Below are 14,450 nucleotides of genomic sequence, written 5' to 3' on the forward strand. Positions count from 1 at the left end.
GTGAGCTGGGATCATGCCACTGCATTCCAGCCTGGGTGACAGAGCAAAACTTTGTCTCAAAATAAATAAATAAAGAAATAAAAGTAATAATTTCCAACATAAAGCTATAGTGTCTTATTTTAAATAGAGATTTGGTACAAAACACATCTGAGGATGAAAGAAGATATAAAATAGGAAATCAGGCCAATATTAGGATGTTTAATTTTAACAAGTTGTTACAAGCTCTAAACCCATTGCTGGACCCTAGGCAAAAGCAGCTGTGAGTAAATATTTAATCTACTGATAAAATCTGTGTGAAAACATATTTGTATAATGATTATTTTTCTTGAAAACTGAGAAACTAACACCTAAAAAACTATCTTATTATTTAGTGCTGTATATTTTTTCTAGTTCAATTTGGGCTTTTTTGTCCATGGCTACTGGGGTATAGTTGTTTTCTTGCTTACTGCTTTTTAGATGCTGTGAAATCTCTTTATTTCCTGTTTAATCCAAGAGTTATTTATCACTGTATTTCTTTTTTTAATCACTGTATTTCTTAATTTCTAAGTAGTTGGAATTATTTTGTCTGTATTTTTATGACTAAAGAGTATGTTTGATAAAACTCTACTATTCAAAATGTGTTAAAGTGTCTTTGTGGCCCAACATAAAACATTTTTGGATGTGTTTGGTGATTATACGTAAAAACATGTATTCTGTAGTGAGAAGTTTTAATATGTCAAATTGAGTGTACTGATTACATTATTTAAGTCCTTTATGAGCCTCTCAATTTTCTGTTAGATAAGTTAGATCCTTTTTTTTTTTTTTTTTTGAGACAGAGTCTCACTCTGTCGCCCAGGCTGGAGTGCAATGGCGCAATCTTGGCTCACTGCAACCTCCGCCTCCTAGGTTGAAGCTATTCTCCTGCCTCAGCCTCCCGAGTCGCTGGGATTACAGGCGCCCACCACCATCCTTGACTAATTTTTTTGTACTTTTGGTAGAGACAAGGTTTCACCATGTTCGCCAGGTGGGTCTCGAACTCCTGACCTCAGGTGATCCACCTGTCTTGGCCTCACAAAATGCTAGGATTACACAGATAATTTAGATTCTTTTTTTTTTTTTTTTTGAGACGGAGTCTCGCTCTGTCACCCAGGCTGGAGTGCAGTGGCGCAATCTTGGCTCACTGCAAGCTCCACCTCCCGGGTTCACGCCATTCTCTTGCCTCAGCCTCTCCAAGTAGCTGGGACTACAGGCGCCCGCCACCACACCTGGCTAATTTTTTGTATTTTTAGTAGAGACGGGGTTTCACCGTGGTCTCGATCTCCTGACCTCGTGATCCGCCCGCCTCGGCCTCCCAAAGTGCTGGGATTACAAGCGTGAGCCACCGCGCCTGGCTGATAATTTAGATTCTTAAGAGATGTATTTTGAAAGCTCCTACTTTAATTATATTTGTATCCAAGTTTTTTCTAATTGTTTGAAACTTACATATTTTGCTATGTATTATTGGTATACACAGATTTTCTACTTATATTTTCTTCAAAAAATAGCTTTTATCTTAACAATGATTCCATTTATTTTGATATATACTTATAACTGTTGATTTCAATTCACCTGACATTGATATTGCCAGTCATGCTTTCTTTTGGTTGAGTTTACCTTGAATCTCATGTTATCTTTTACCTTTATCTACCTATCTTTATTTGTTTTAAAGTGTTCTTCTTGTAAAAACAATGTATAGCCAGATTTTGATTCAATGTGACAGTTTCTGTCTTAATAGAAGTACATAGGCTGATCACATTTATTATAACAATTGATATATGTGATTTATTCCTTCTATCTGACATTGTGCTTCATCTTTATTTTACGGTTGGCCTCCCCCAGACTTTTTTACCTTTTTGTAATTTCAAATCCACTCTTTTCCCTGACACCCCAACCCCTGTTGATTTGGAAACTTGACTGAAAAACACTTCTACAGTTCCATTCATAGTTATCTTCTTTTTTTGTCACTTTTATGGGAAAACAAGTTTTTAGATATTTTTCCTCACTAAGATTCTATCTGTCCATTGCTTTCCCCTTCATCCCAATAAGATGAGACCTTTAGAATGTTTTTGTTTTGTATCTAGTTATGTAGCTGCTAGATTTTGCTAAGATAGTTTAGTATTTTGAATTTTAGATTATTTGGTTTTCCCTTGAAGTGTATCTGTTCTGTTTAAAGTGTCTTTGCATTTGACACTCCCCATCCCCCACTTGGAGTCATTTCTCTGCTTACCACCATCCTTTTCTCATGGTTCCATCTTCAAGTCTCTGTCTTGATTACTTTCTTAAGTGTTTTGCCCAAACAGGGTTGATAGGTGATATATTCTGATATATTCTCTGAATCTTTGCATAACTGTTAGTGCAGTTTTTATTTAACTCCAACAGATGATTGATATTCATTTGCATGTAACATATCATCGTGCCTCTTTATCTTCCACCTGAGCCATACTCTCCAGGCTAGCTTTTATCAGTAGTAAGCTGATATTTTAATCTCTGTCTATCTACTGTGTGGTCTCTTATTCTGAATTTAGACTGAAGAGAAAAAGGAACATGGTTGCCTTTATTATGCAGCAATAAATAATAAATAGAAAAATTTGCAATGTTTATAATTGCTCAAATCGAAATATCATATGTATGTATATGAATAAGCGTGAATGATATTCTGAGTACATTAGTATTATATTGAATGTTAAATATTGATTGATCTAACTACTAGTCTTTGAGCTCCTGGAGGCCAGGGACCACATTTTAATCATTTCTGTGTCTCTAACATATTTGCTAGAAGACAAAATATATTTCTCTTCCTACCCTTCCTCTTCCCCAACTCCTCCAATCTAAAATTGAGCCTGTTTTCAGTACAACAGTACAACAAGATTCCAGATGGAAGTCAAGGCGTAGAGTGATTTTATTAACCCTGGTAGCAAAAATATTGTTTCAATAAAGATAAAAACTTTACATTCTATCAGTTATTTTCTTAATTTAAAAATATGTTGGTACTACAGTCATATAGTTCAAAATCAAAGTGATATAAAATGATATTCATTAAGCCATCTTGCTCCCACCCTTGTCTCCATCAGTTTTGTATCTGCTTTTCCCTGAGAGTTAATTCATTCAACAAATATTTATTGAGTACTTAGGTGCTCAGTGTGTGCCAGACGCTCTTCTAAGTGCTAAGGGCACAGTGATGAAAAAAAAAAACAAGAAAAATAACTGTGCCCACATGATGCTTACTTCTGGTAGGAGAGACAAATTAACAAAACAAATAAGTTATAGCGAGTATTAGGAGATAAGTGCTACAGAGGGAAAGAAAACAAGTGTGCACCTCCATGCGTGGCTCATTTTTTTTTAAAATTTTTTGTAGAGATGAGGTCTTGCTATGCTGCCCAGCCTAGCCTCAAACTCCTGTGATCCAGCGATCCTCCCCGCTTTGCCTCCAAAGCACTGAGATTACAGGCGTGAGCCATGTGCCCAGCCAAGATTTTTTTTTTTTTCTTTTGAGACAAGGTCTGGCTCTGTCGCCCAGACTGGAGTGCAGCAGCTCACTGCAACCTCTGCCTCCGAGGCTCAAGGGATCCTCCCACTTCAGCCTCCTGAGTAGCTGACACTACAGGTGCATGCCACCACACCTGGCTTAGTTTTGAACTTTTTTGTAGAAACAGGGTTTTGCCACATTACCCAGGCTGGTCTCAAAGCCTGGGCTCAAGAGATCCAGCCACCTTGCCCTCCTAATGTGCTGGGATTACAGGTGAGAGCCACCACACTGGGCCAAGATATTTTTTAATTGGTTAATAAAAAAGAAGGTTTGGTATTGCCTAAAATAACTAAACAAAGTGGTATTTTATACATTGTTTAGTCAAACTGAGTATTTTCTGTCTTCCTTTCAAACCAATATGATGTTTTAACAGGTTTTTCTCATTATTTGTCTTGTGAAAGAATTCCCTCCTATTCGAAGAAAAGATATAGTTGGAGGAGACAAGTAGTTAATTTTGTCTTTTGTTTTATTCATTGTTAGTAACACGAATGACTCAGATTCTGAGGGAAGAAAAAGAATGACAAGTAAGTAATCCTTTTGATTTTCTCAGCTTTAAGGATTATCACATAAAAGCAATGGTTTTTGAAAACCAAAGCGATGACTTATGGCTTTGAGGCTGAGTTGCTTTGTTTTTAACTAGGATTTTCCTTCCTTCCTTCCTTCCTTCCTTCCTTCCTTCCTTCCTTCCTTCCTTCCTTCCTTCTTTCCTTCCTTCTTTCCTTCCTTCCTTTCTTCCTTCCTTCCCTCCCTTCCTCCCTTCTTTCTCTCTTTCTTTCTCTCCTTCCTTCCTTCCTCTCTCTCTTTCTTTCTTCTTTCTTTTTCTCTCTCTCTCTCTTTCTTTTTTGAGATGGAGTCTCGGTCTGTCACCTAGCCTGGAGTGCAGTGGCACCATCTCAGCTCACTGCAAGCTCCGCCTCCCGGGTCCACACCAGTCTCCTGCTTCAGCCTCCGGAGTAGCTGTGACTACAGGTGCCCACCACCATGCCTGGCCTTAACTAGGATTTTCTAGGTGGTTATATTTTAGTTGAGTTAAAGTTTCTAATTTTAGCCAATGGCTTTTAGCTTGGAGTATGATCACTCTGCTTTCAGTAAGTTTGCATAGTAATGTTAAAAGACTATTATCTTAAAAGATGGAGCGAGAAGGAAGGTGGTGTGGCATATGGTGGAAATAACATGGGTTTTGGAATCTGGCAGAAAAATCTCACCTCTGCCGGTTTTTAGCTGTATGATCTGAAAGATATTTAACTCTCTGAATCTTCAAGTGTTTAGCTGTAGTAAAATGGGGATGTTTTGCAAGAATCTTATTTATTTATACATTTTTTTGAGACAGAGTTTCGCTCTTGTCACCCAGCCTGGAGTGCAATGGTGGGATGTTGGCTCACTGCAAACTCCATCTCCCGGGTTCAATCGATTCTCCTGCCTCAGCTTCCCGAGTAGCTGGGATTACAGGTGCCTACCACCAAGTCTGTCTAATTTTTATATTATTATTAGAGATGGGATTTCATCATGTTGGCTAGGCTGGTCTCAAACTCCTGACCTCAGGTGATCTGCCTGCCTCGGCCTCCCAAAGTGCTGGGATTACAGACATGAGCTGCTACACCCGGCCTTGCAAGGATCTTATAATGTGAGCAATATATGTATAAAGCATCTTGTTATAGCCTGGGCCATAATATACAGTAAATTAGAGCTGTAGAAATCAATCACTGGGCCATAATACTCATACAGTAAATTAAAGCTGTAAAAATCAATCACTTCTATGTATTGATTTTCTTTTCCTTTTTTTTTTTTGAGACAGAGTTTCACTCTGTCTTCCAGGCTGGAGTGCAGTGGTGCAATCACTGCTCACTACAGCCTCGACCTCCCAGGCCCAAGTGATCCTCCCATCTCAGCCTCTTGAGTAGCTGGGACTAGAGGCATGTGCCACTATGCCTGGCTAATGTTTTTGTAGTTTTAGTAGAGATGAGGTCTCACTATGTTGCCCAGGCTGGCCTCAAATTCCTAAGCTCAAGCCATTCTTCTACTTCCATCTCCAAAATGTTTTTTTAATTTTCAGTTTACTGTGTTGACTTCACACTTGGCTTGGAGAAGGGAGAAAACAGGGCTGGGCCTGGTGGCTCATGCCTATAATCCCAGCAATTTGGAGCCGGAGGCGGGAGGATTGCTTGAGTGCAGGGGTTTAAGACTAGCCTGGGCAACATAGGGGGATGCCCCTCTCTATGAAAAATTTAAAAATTAGTTGCGAGTGGTGTCACGTGCCTGTAGTTCCAGCTACTCAGGAGGCTGAGGTGGGAAGATCCGTTGGGCCTGGGAGGTCGAGGCTGCAGTGAGCCATGATTGTGCCAGCTCACTCCAGTGTGGGCGACAGAGTGAGACCCTGTCTCCAAAGAAAGAAAGAAACAAACAAAAAACAACAAAAAAGGAAGATAATTCTTTTTGCAGTGCAGGTTCTAGCAAGATCAAAGAAGTTAAGGCAGAAGGATCTGAGCCTTTGAGTGCTTCTGCCTTAGGACCTGTATAGGGAGCATGTGTGTGTCATCAAGGTGGCTGGTTCCTGTCCATGAAAGAAGGATGACACTAGCATTCCATGTTAGGTTAGGGAATGAAATTGCTTCTTGAACTCAGGACACTATTGTAGGCATAAAAGCAGGTTCAGTTCTTGCAGTGAAGTGGGTGACCTCTTTGGAGTTCATTTCCTTGCCACCCATTTATGCCCGTTTGGGCAATTATACAGAACTTCCAGGCCAGCTCAGAATGTGTGCAGTCCCAGCAGTTGAGAGGAAGAAGTCTAAAATATTTTTAAATGCCATGTGGTGGCCGTCCTTAGTATTTGGATTTACTTGGTTGGAATAGATTGGATGAAATGGCAAAATGAAAGAAATGCAGTGGGTTCACGGCTGTAGCTTTGCTTCTGTGATTTTAGAGAAATAGTAAATGATAAACTATGTGCTCTCAAAGAAGGGAAGAAGTCAATTTCCATGAAGAACAATGGTATAACAAGGGTTTATAATGATAGTTCATTTATTTTTTAAACGTACACTTCCATATATTCTTATATATTTAATTGATCTGTAAATGGAAATATATAAAATATTGGTTGCACATGTTTATGTAACAATGTATAGCCGGGATGTGGAGTTAAAGAATTATACAGACATGAAGAAATAAACATCTAAGCAGGAGACAGCTGAGTAAAGTCTGATCCTCGTTTCCCTCATGGAATCTTTTTATTTCCATGTAGCTGCTTTCTCTGGAGCAACAGCTATGCGTGGGTCCCGAGTTAGACCAGCTATGCTTGAGTTCTGGTGACCGAACATTTCCTAGATGACAGTAAGCCTGTCGCTTGATGCCCCACTTCTTTCTTTCTCTCTGGTGTGTAGTTTTTAACAGCTTTATTGACATATAATTTACATACCATAAAGTTCATTCAAGTATAGATTTTTTTTTTTTACTAAACTTAAGAAATTGTGCAATCACAGCAGTCCAATTTTAAAACATTTTTATCCACTTAACCTGTCCTAACTTTTGTGCCCTCATTAATACTATACAGTGCATATGTATAATGTGTTGTTGCACAGACTCAATAAGATAATGGTTGGCTGGCTCGCGCCTGTAATCCCACCACTTTGGGAGGCCGAGGCGAGTGGATCACCAGGTCAGGAGTTTGAGACCAGCCTGACCAATGTGGTGAAACCCTGTCTCTACTAAAAATACAAAAATTAGCTGGGCGTGGTGGTGCATGCCTGTAATCCCAGCTACTCAGGAGGTTGAGGCAGGAGAATCGCTTGAACCCGGGAGGTGGAGGTTGCAGTGAGCTGAGACTGTGCCACTGCACTCCAGCCTGGGCAACAGAGCGAGACTCCATCTCAAAAAAATAAAAAAATAAAAAAAGATAGTGGTTGGCACATAATAAGTACTCTGTAAATACCAGCTATTGCATTATTATGGAGTGCATTAAATATCCTTGTTATATCGCAAACACTGGGATGAATATAATGTTTTTTAGAAACCAGAAGATTAAAAAATATATATATTTATATACATACAACATACATATATATAATATTTATATTTATTTACATAAAACTATATATATGTTTTACATAGTTCCAAAACATGTTTTAAAAACTCAGGAGTAGATTGGGGAAGATTTGCTATTAAAAATTTTTAGAAATGTTCTAGTTGCAAGCAATGGGAACATCAAAGATGAGAGTTTTACAGGTCTTAGAAATATTTTTTAAGTGCTCAACATTTATTATTCTTACACCTCCAAATAACTCTAAGGAAGATCATAAACCACCAGCAGGCATTGGTCATTTCTTTTTCATGCTACACAGTGCCCATCCCAGAATAGTTAAAACTACGTTTAAGAAATGCATCATGGCCGGGTGTGGTGGCTCACGCCTGTAATCCCAGCGCTTTGGGAGGCTGAAGTGGGTGGATCAACTGAGGTCAGGAGTTTGAGACCAGCCTGGCCAACATGGTGAAACTCCGTCTCTACTAAAAATAAAAAAATTAGCTGGGCTTGGTGGCGGGTGCCTGTAATCCCGGCTACTTGGGAGGCTGAGGCAGGAGAATTGTTTGAACCCAGGAGGCGGAGGTTTCAGTGAGCCGAGATCACATCATTGCGCTCCAGCCTGGGTCACAAGAGTGAAACTCCATCTCAAAGAAAAGAAAAAAAAAAGAAGAAGAAACGCATTTGATTTACTATGATACTCGGGACAGGCATTGTTGATTTTATGTTTCAAGAAGATGATGTTTTGTATGGTATTTAGCTCTGTAACTATAAAGATTAATAGGGAAGTAGTCATTTCTATTGTTTCCTTTCCTTTTTTTTTTTTTTGAGATGGAGTCTCGCCCTGTCACCCAGGTTGGAGTGCAATAGTGCAATCTTGGTTCACTGCAACCTCCACCTGGTGGGTTCAAATAATTCTCCTGCCTCAGCCTCCCAAGTAGCTGGGATTACAGGCACCCACCACCACGCCCAGCTATTTTTTGTATTTTTAGTAGGTACGGGGTTTCTCCGTGTTGGCCAGGCTGGTCTGGAACTCCTGATCTCGTGATCTGCCCGCCTTGGCCTCCCAAAGAGCTGGGATTATAGGCGTGAGCCACTGTTCCTGGCCTGCATTTCTATAGTTTCTTTGGGAAGAATAAGATCATCAGGCTCCTATGAGAAAACAGCTGATATCCCAAAATGAAATCTTTCCATGTATTTAAGTATGTTACCCTAGATAGCTCTAGCATTGTGTGATTGGGTTCATATTGCAAAGGAGATTTTTTTAAGCCCTGAAATATCTGTATCTGTGATAAAATTAGGTTGGCTGTAATTCTTTTCCCAGCACTAAATTGAGTTATTTAGCAAACACATACCAAGTCCCTATTATGTGTATCTTTGCACAGTCAAATTGTTAAAGCTAAAGGCACAAAGATGAATTTGATTCCCACCATTAAAAAGCCTATGATCAGGCCAGGTGCAGTGGCTCATGCCTGTAATTCCAGCACTTCGGGAGGCCAAGGCGGGAGGATCACCTGAGGTCAGGAGTTGGAGACCAGCCTTACCAACATGGCAAAAGCCCGCATCTACTGAAAATACAAAAATTAGCTGAGCATGGTAGCATGCACCTGTAGTCCCAGCTACTTAGGAGGCTGAGGCAGAAGAATCACTTGAACCCAGAAGGAGGAGGTTGCAGTGAGCCAAGATTACGCCACTGCACTCCAGCCTGGGCAAGAGAGAGAGACTTTGTCTCAAAAAAAAAAAAAAAAAAAAGCCTATGATCAGCTGGGCAAGGTGGCTCATGCCTGTAATTTCAGCACTTTGGGAGGCCGAGGCAGGCGGATCACGTAAGTCCAGGAGTTTGAGACCAGCCTGGCCAACATGACGAAATTCCATCTCTACTAAAAATACAAAAAAATTAGCTGGGCATGGTGGCACACACCTGTAATCCTAGCTACTAGGGAGGCTGAGGCACAAGAATCACTTGAACCCAGGAGGTGGAGGTTACACTGAGCCGAGGTCATGCCATTGCAATTCAATCTGACTGAGGGAGTGAGACTCTGTCTCAAAAACATTTTTTTTTTAATTAATAAAGCCTATGACCTAGTGCATCAGTGATTAACATATTATGTGGAACTTTGGTTGAACTTTTGTTTGGACATAATCTTCCTTAACCACTGCTTAAAATTTTATTGCCAAAAGACATACAAACAGAAAATTTCGAACTGGATAAAAATGTACAGAATTAGATAATGCCTCAAAGAATCTTATATATAGACCTAGAATGTGCTGATTTCCAAGTAGTTTATATTTTTACAATTTGATTCAAAGTACTTAGACTTACACCTGCAATTCCTAATGTATTTCAACAGTATTTTATTGCCAAGTTTTTATATAGTGTTTGTCAAATTTGCCACAATTTTTAACTGGATGACTCTGTTCTCCTTCTCTGCCTAAGTTGAGTCTGTCCGCAGTTTCCTTTGCATGTTTGTCACCCTTTTGTATGAAGACTCTTTATATATATTTTTTGTGTATACATTTTTGTTTTAAAGGCGTTTTGTATGAGTTTTTTTTTTTTTTTTTGAGACAGAGTCATGCATTTTTGCCCAGGCTGGAGTGCAGTGGCGCGATCTTGGCTCACTGCAACCTCTGCCTCCTGGGCTCAAGCAATTCTCCTGTCTCCTCCTGAAGAGCTGGGATTACAGGCGTGTGCCACCAAGCCCAGCTAATTTTTGTATTTTTAGTAGAGACAGGGTTTCTCCATGTTGGCCAGGCTGTTCTTGAACTCCTGACCTCAGGTGATCCACCTGCCTCGGCCTTCCAAAGTGCTGGGATTACAGGCATGAGCCACTGCCCCTGGCCTGCATGAATTTTTTTAACTTGAAATATGCAAACATAGAAAGAATTTTAAAAGACCCCTCTTATTCCCATCACCCAAACACAATGACTATTCACTTTTTGATTCACTTTTGAGTAGACTTAAACCTCTATTTTCTGTGTCTATTGATTAAGGGAAAATGTAGTAGGATAATAACTATACTATGGTATACTTTTAGATTCTTTTTCTTTTCCTTTCCCTTTCCCTTTCCTTTCTTTTCTTTTCTTTTCTTTTTTGACAGGGACTCTCTGTTGCCCGGGCTGAAATGCAGTGGCATGATCATGGCTCACTGCAGCCTTGACCTCCTGGTCTCAAGCAATCCTTCCACCTTAGCCTCCCAAGTAGCTGAGACTATAGACAGGCATCACCATGCCCAGCTACTTAAAATTTTTTTTTGTAGAGGTGGGGTCTCACTATGTTGCCCAGTCTGGTCTTGAACTCCTGGGCTCAAGCAGTCCTCCTGTCCTGGTTTCCCAAAGTGCTGAGATAACAGGCATAAGCCACCAGTTCTAGCCAGATTATTTTTTCACTAAAGATAAGCCAGGTGCTGTGGCTCACTGGAGGTCAGGAGTTCGAAACCAGCCTGGCCAACATGGTGAAACCCCATCTCTGCTAAAAATACAAAAATTAGCCGGGTGTGGTGGTGCATATCTGTAATCCTAGCTACTCAGGAGGCTAAGGGACCAGAATCGCTTGAACCTGGGAGGAGGAGGTTGCAGTGAGCCAAGATTGTGCCAGTGCACTCCAGCCTGAGTCACAGAGTGAGATGCCATGTCAAAAAAAAAAAGCATTTTTTTCTTGTTACTTCTTTTCTTCTTTTTTTTTTTTTTGAGACAGAGTCTCACTCTGTTGCCCAGGCTGGAGTGCAATGGCGTAATCTCGGCTCACCGCAACCTCTGCCTCTCGGGTTCAAGTGATTCTCCTGCCTCAGCTTCCTGAGTAGCTGGGATTACAGGAGCCTGCCACCACGCCCGGCTAATTTTTGTATTTTTATTAGAGACAGCGTTTCACCATGCCGTCCAGGCTGGTCTCGAACTCCTGACCTCAGGCGATCAGCGCCCGCCTCAGCCTCCCAAAGTGCTAGGATTACAGGCCTAAGCCACCGCACCCCAGGCCTCTTCATTCTTTATAATGTAATATTTTTAATGGCTGCATAATATTTATTTGAAAGTATATGTTTTACTTATTAAGTATCCAGTTGTTTCTAGTTTTACCTTAATTTAAATAATGCTTTTTAATGTTTACATTTGTTTCTTTAGACTATGTTCCAGAAGAAGTAGAATTACTGGATCAAGGGCACTTCACTTTTAGATTATGTATCATGGTGGCAGACCTTCAATACCAAGGTGAAATGGAATATGTGGTTCATTCAAGTAACTTGGGAACTTCAGTTGAGAGTCACGTAAATGGGGTCTGCAGTCTTCTCAGAATTTCCGTTGTACCGTTGAGGACAGCATCTCCCCTCCCTGACCAGTTGATAAATAGTCTTGCAAAAGGCTCATCTCAAATGAAGACGTAGTTCCTGGAATTTTTAAAAATGTGTCCTTTTTGTAAGACTTTTTAATAGGAAAACAATACATGGTTATTTTCAAAAATACAAATTTGTAAAGGTTTTAAATTGCATGAGACCTTTCCTGTTTGCTCTCAGGTAGCATCAGCATCAAGCAGTTCTACCGCATCAGACCATAATTCTGTGCCTTAAAAGGAGCAAATTTTTTTTTTTTTTCCTCCTCTCCGCTTAGGCTGCAGGGCCTAATTCAGATGAATTAACTACTTCATTGGCTTTATAAAATGCTTACTGAACTGAAAATGGTGGAAGAAAAAACAAATTAGTGATGAAACACTGAAAAGAAAAATAAAACATAACATTCATGAAAATGCTCACAAAAGGTTTTTTCTGCACCAAAAGTTAATAAATGCTGTACATTGTTTATAAATAATTAAAATGGACTGATAGTGATAATGTCTTCTCTTTTGACCCTTCCAACAAACTTCTTAAAGGTTTTCAAATATAGTGGTGATTTCATATGGCCTGTGTTGACTTCATTTATAGTTATTGTTTGTAATTCATTAATTTGCTGTTTCCAGATGTGCTTCTCCCACCCCTTGTTTAAGCTGTTAACCCTAGATATGTTCTGAGGAACTGGATGGCAGAATTTGCGGTGCAGAAAGCAGAAAGGAATCATTTCTCAGAGCTAAGATGGTTGACTTCTCTCAGTTCATTTTTATTAATTAAAAATCTATTATATTTTGAAGACACTTGTTTGCAGACATGCTAAATTATACCATTGCCAACACCAGCTTCCTAGATTTCTCCCTGCTTGGTCTCTCTTTGGTTTATCAGTTGAATTATTTTCTCATATTTTCTATTTATGCTTTATAAAAATTTTTAGATATTTATTTTAAAACACACACATATACATTATTTAACCCTTCAAGGGTCTGATTCTGCTGTTGATTGTGTTTTGGAATTCTGGATTTTAGTCTGTGTTTGAAATCTAGTGAAATGGAATTTGAGGGTGTATGTCTCCAGAGGGCAGTAGCATTTGCTCCTTTCAGGCATGGATCCATGGTACTACCAACCTGGGTCCACTTTAATCCTTACAGCAATGAAGACAAATAAACTAGAGCTACATGTATTAGCATCAATGACTCTCACAATTAAAATAAAAATTTTTAGACATGGGGTCTCACTCTGTCACCCAGGGTGGAGTGCAGTGGCATGATCATAACTCACTGCAGCCTCCACCTCCCAGGCTCAAGCGATCCTCCCCCATCAGCCTCTCAGAGACTACAGGCGGGCACCACCATACCTGGCTAATGTTTTTATTTATTGCAGAGACAGAGTCTCACTATGTTGCCCAGGTTTGTCTAGAACTCTCGGGCTCAAGCAGTCCTCCTGCCTTGGCCTCCCAAGGTGCTGGGATTACAGGCGAAGCTACTGTGCCCAGCCAAATCTCACTTATAATGTTAAGCAAAACAAGCAAATGGCAAAGGAATTCACACAATGTGTTACTACTTGAATATAGTATAAAAATAAGCAGAATCCTATCAATATCATACAATATGGCTTCAACCGTATCGAAAGTATTTTATTGCTGAAGTTGAATGGAGGATACACAGGTGTCCATGATGTTATTCTGTATAGGTTTTCTGCCTCAAATATTTCATCATTAGCTGTTTAAAAATGCATTGCACGTTATGTATTTTTTACAACAGGAGTGGCCCTGGCTCTCATGCTGCCACTCTCCTGTCCCATGCCCGGAGGGTACGTTATTGATAGTCATGACACTCTTTCTCTCTCAAACCGGTCGTAGGCTCAGAACCATTCTCATCACAGCATGCCCTGACATCATCAGCCACTGATCAGAGTTGGCATGAGAGAGAAACCATTTTGCTCTTTCTAATTTGGAACTTGTATTAGCTTTTTATCTCAGTAGTTTAATTAGCCTAACAATTCTAGGTTTTCATTTCAGAAAATATAATATTTTTAAATAGAATCTTTTTATGATATGAATGAGAAACAAAGAGAAGGGAGATCCTTCAACATTTATCATTAGATAAATTTGTCTCCACAGGGGAAACTACACAGTGTTCAGTAAGCTGTTTTGTTGGCCTGTGTCTCCTTTCTTCCATATCTTTTATTCCCCTCTTCTTTCCATCCCTTCCTCAAAATTATATATGAGCAATGAGGCAGCACCCCTGGGGCGGGGTGGGAGGAGGTGTTTTATTAGGGCCAAGTAAACATTCAGATTCAAATGACTATCACAGGCCACACACCTGGCCCCAGCCAGCTGCGAGAGACGGAGCACAGGAACAAAGCTTCCCGATAGGGCACCACCAGGTTCTCTGGGTGCAGGGGAACTTGGAGCAGTCCACACCAGCAGTAAGGCACAGCAGCTTCACTCAGGTGCAAGGATCTGAGAGTCCCACTGTGACCGTGCAGGGCAGCCCTGTCTTAGAAGCTTCGGGCTCTGCAGAAAGCAGTGTCTCTTGTAAGAACTCCATAGGCATAATTTCCAGATCCTCGCAAGAGA

This window comes from Hylobates moloch, unplaced genomic scaffold (genome assembly GCF_009828535.3).
Source record: "Hylobates moloch isolate HMO894 unplaced genomic scaffold, HMol_V3 SCAFFOLD_3, whole genome shotgun sequence".
NCBI lineage: Eukaryota > Metazoa > Chordata > Mammalia > Primates > Hylobatidae > Hylobates > Hylobates moloch.